The 4674-nt window shown below is 45.4% G+C and overlaps 1 protein-coding gene across 1 annotated transcript in view; it reads left to right on the forward strand.

The window, feature by feature from the left end:
• CEP126 (centrosomal protein 126) overlaps positions 1–4674 on the forward strand; it is a 56158-nt gene that overhangs the window by 524 nt on the left and 50960 nt on the right.

Genomic DNA, 4674 nt, shown 5'->3' on the forward strand with positions numbered 1-4674 from the left:
GTATCCTCCTCAGATGGGCCTCGCCCAGAGGGAAGGCATGCCTGGCCACAGCGAAGCATTGGGGAAGGCTTGCCCATAGAGATCCCTAGGGAACACTTCTCCATAGGGGAACTCTTGCCCATAGGGAGACACGGCAGAAGACTTGCCCCTATAGAGATCAGGAGGGAATTCTTGCCCATAGAAAAGCATTGGGGAATACTTGCCCATAAGGAAAGATATGGGGATACTTGCCCATAGGGAAGCATAGGAGGATACTAGCCCATAGGGAGTAATTGCAGAAGATCATGAGGGAAGACTTGCCCACAGGGAATCATTGATGGATCCCCTTTTAGGTGTGGAATGCTTGAGCAAACCAGCCTCCTCCTCCTCCTCCTCTTTGGGCAAGTATTCCCCAATGGCTCTCTTTGGGCAAGGATGGTTTCTCTGTGGGCAGAGTCCCATAGCCCTCAGCCCTGGCAGTCAAAGGGGCATCCACCTGCATTATTTCCACATGGAGATGCAGCCCAGAGAGTGGGGCTTTTTTGGGGGGGGGGGGGGGGGGGGGTGGGGGAAAGATCTGACTACATTGTGCTATTCTGTATTTTGTGTTGATGTGTGTGGGTTGTTTTTTTACTTTGTATTTTAGTATTGCAATTTAGTACATTATTGAAATGGTTATAAATGTTTTATTCTGTTTGTAAAAAGCCATGCACATGGATGGCATTATATAAACAAGGGCAGGAAACACAGCTAGCAGAGAATAAGGATGCGTCTTTGTTGTTGTGTGCCTCCAAGTCATTTTTTTACTTATGGTGAGCCTTAGGCAACCCTATTATAGGGTTTTCTTGGTGAGTTTCTTCAGATAGGTTTTGCCATTGCCATCTCCTGCGGCTGAGAGAGTGTGACTTGCCCAAGGCCACCCAGTGGGTTTTTATGCTCAAGTACAATAACCAGACATCCTCCTTTTCCAGGGCATGTCCTGTATTTCAACCTTCTGCCCAGGAGGATTTCCAAACTGTCCTCCATTTTGAGCATGACTAAGAAGCCATTACTTTTTTATTCACATTCATGTTTTTAACTTTTATTTTGTAATGTCCTACATTTTTCTTGAATGTGCTGCATTTTATGGTGCCTTGTTTTCCTTTGCGGTTATGACACTTTGCCACTCTGTGCTCAAGGGGTGCAGCTACACTGTAATTTGACACTGCTTTAAAGTGCTGCAGCTCCATCCTAGGTATCCTGGGATTTGTTGTTTTACAAGGTCTGTATCAGAACGGTGACTGCAATCAAGAAATAAGAAGACTAGAAATGGAAAGGGCAGCTATGGAGGAACTAGATAAAGATCCTAAAGGGTAAAGATACACAACTGAATTCTCCAAGCCATTGTATTCCCCATTGCCATGTACAGATGTGAGAGCTGGACAGTGAAGAAAGCAGATAGGAAGAAAATCAATTCACCTGAGATGTGGTGCTGGAGAAGAATGCTAAGGATTCAGTGGACAGCCCAAAAGGACAAACAAATGAGTCCTAGAGCAGATCAAGCCAGAAATCTCCCTCCCAAACTGAGGCTGTCGTACTTTGGACACATCAGGAGAAGGAAGGGCCCATTGGCAAAGACAATAATGCTGGGAAAGATGGAGGGAAGTAGGAAGAGAGGAGGGCCACATGCCAGATGGATGCACTCTATTAAAGAGATCAGGAGTATGAGTTTGCAGGAACTAAGCAGAGCAGTGGAGGACACAGGGTCGAGATCAACTCTGGTGCAGTTAACAACAAACAAGTAGAAAGAGAGGAAGACTGCACACCAGATGGATAAACTCAATTCAGGAGCTTACGGGTATGAATTTTGCAGGACCTAAGCAAAGCATTGAAGGATGGGGGGCTTGTAGATGTCTCATCCACAGGGACACTGTGAGTTGGGGGCAAACTCAAGGGCCGTTAAGAACAACAGCCATCTCTGCCAAAGAGTGATGGTGTCTCACAAAGCTACAAATCACAGGATTCTGTAGGATGGAGCCATGGCCGTTGAAGTGGTGTCAAACTGCATTATTTCTGTAGTGTAGATACACCCTGCGTCAGAAGTGCCAATTTTTAAAAATTATAATTAGTACCGATGAAGTGGACAAGATCCTTCGAAGCGTTAGGAAGACGACGTGCTCTCTTGATCCCTGTCCCTCATGGTTGGCAGCTCAGGGGGGTGATGTGGTGTTGACTATGTTGCACCGCATCGTTAATACATCTCTAAGAGAGGGTCAGTTTCCATCTAATCTGAAAGTAGCAGTGGTTAAACCCTTGCTTAAGAAACCCTCCTTAGACCCCCTGATTCACAACAACTATCGGCCCATCTCGCTGCTACCTTTTTTGGGGAAGGTGATCGAGAGAGCAGTCGCCTTCCAGCTTCAATCGATCTTGGATGACACCGATTTTCTGGACCCATTTCAAACTGGCTTCCGGGCGGGCTATGGAGTTGAGGCTGCCATGGTCGCCTTAGTTGATGACCTCCGTCTGAGCATGGACAGGGGAAGCGTGTCCCTGTTAGTGCTCCTCGACATCTCAGCGGCTTTCGATACCATCGACCATGGTATCCTTCTGGAACGCCTGGGAGAGTTGGGTATCGGGGGCACTGCTTTGCAGTGGTTCCGGTCCTACCTCTCGGGTAGATTCCAGATGGTGGAGCTGGGGGACTGTCGCTCCGATAAGAGGGCACTTACATCCGGTGTCCCTCAGGGAGCGATTTTATCCCCTATGCTTTTTAACATCTACATGAAACCGCTGGGAGAGATCATCCGGAGACACGGGGCGCGGTGTTATCAGTATGCTGATGACACCCAAATAATTTTCTCTGTGTCTCCGACTGATGCAGTAACTAAGGATGGCATCTCTCCTCTAAATGCCTGTCTGGAGTCGGTAATGGGCTGGATGAGGAAAAACAAACTCAGTGTGAATCCAGGGAAAACGGAAGTACTGGCGATTGGTTCCCCGGTCCCGGGTGGTGAAATTTGTCATCCGGTCCTGAACGGGGTCACGCTCCCCTTGAAGGACTCGGTGCGCAGTCTGGGGGTACTCCTTGACTCGTCGCTCCAGCTGACTTCGCAGGTGGATGCGGCGGTTAGGAGTGCTTGTTATCAGCTTCGGCTGATACGCCAGCTGCGCCCCTACCTAGACCGTCGGAACCTTGAAACTGTTGTACATGCTTTGGTAACCTCTCGATTGGATTTCTGCAATGCGCTCTACATGGGGCAACCCTTGTACCAAACCCGGAAGCTACAGTTGGTGCAGAACATGGCAGCCAGATTGGTCACTGGTAGTTCCAGGACAGACCATATAACTCCTATCTTAAAAGATCTTCACTGGCTGCCTGTTCGCTTCCGAGCTCAATACAAGGTGTTGGTTTTGACCTATAAAGCCCTAAATGGCTTGGGCCCAGGGTACTTAGAGGACCGCCTCTCCCCATACAATCCGCCCCGCACTCTCAGATCATCTGGGACAAATCTGTTAGAGGTCCCTAAGTTTCATCTGGCAAGGACCTCTCAGAGGGCTTTTACTGCTGTTGCCCCGTCACTGTGGAATGAGCTTCCCACAGAGCTCCGCTCCTCTGCATCACTAGTTTCTTTCAAGAAACAATTAAAAACATACTTATTTCAGCTGGCTTTTTCACTTTAGCTAATGGTGTCTTTGTGTTCTGCCCCTTGCTTTCTGTGTTCCCTGTTTTTTGACCCCACATTTTGTAACATTTTGTAATATTGTCGTTTTATTTAGCCCCTGATGAATGTGATATGTTCCATTTTCTGTTTTGTTTCATGTTTACTCCCTGTTATATCCCCTAGTAATGTTTTTAAATTTTATATATTGATGTTTTAATTGTAATTTTGTAAGCCGCTTTGATCACTTTCGTGGAAAAGCGGGATAGAAATAAAGATTATTATTATTATTATTATTAATACAGTGTCTCTATGTGGTATAGTAGTTTGGTCTCCAGAGCTGTAGTCCAGTGCTCAAACCACAACACCATGCTGGCTCTTAGTCAGCATTTAATTGGCCAGAATTAAGATGGGGTGACTAGTCCCTGCCAGAATATACTGAATTGCTGAAGACTGGGAGAAAACAATAGAAGAATTTAATCCTTTTATTTGTTTTTAAGCCACCTTCAAGTACCTGACTCAAACTGCTCTGAGGTACAGATATCTTAAACATTTTTAACTTGAATTAAATCATCTTGGCAATTGATAGGATTTTCTTCTGAAGTAACTTGGTTTTATTGCACACTGAAACAATATTTATGATGGCAGGAATATTAGTTTCACTTAGCATTACTATGTTTATGTTGCAAATGGCTTGTTTTGTTAAATATTAGTGCAGTCCTATGCATGTCTACTTCCAAGTCTCACTGAGTTCAGTGGGGCTTGCCCTTTCCTACCCCAACTGCCTTCACATGGCTGCAGGAGAAGAAAGAAGAGGTTCCATAGATATTGCTATAGGACTGCAGCCTTGGACTCTTTATGTATGACTGCTTTAAAGATATATATTTTACCTGTGCCAAAAGCTACAATTTCAGGTATGTGTCTAGGGATGACAAAGAACAACTACATTTGCAGATTTCCTTTGCTTAGCAGGATACTTTAATTGTACAGAATTCCAAACAATTACATTAGCAATTAATTCAAAATAAGCTTGCTTCGGAGCATTTACTGTAAA

This window comes from Sceloporus undulatus, chromosome 3, assembly GCF_019175285.1.
Source record: "Sceloporus undulatus isolate JIND9_A2432 ecotype Alabama chromosome 3, SceUnd_v1.1, whole genome shotgun sequence".
NCBI classification, from domain to species: domain Eukaryota; kingdom Metazoa; phylum Chordata; class Lepidosauria; order Squamata; family Phrynosomatidae; genus Sceloporus; species Sceloporus undulatus.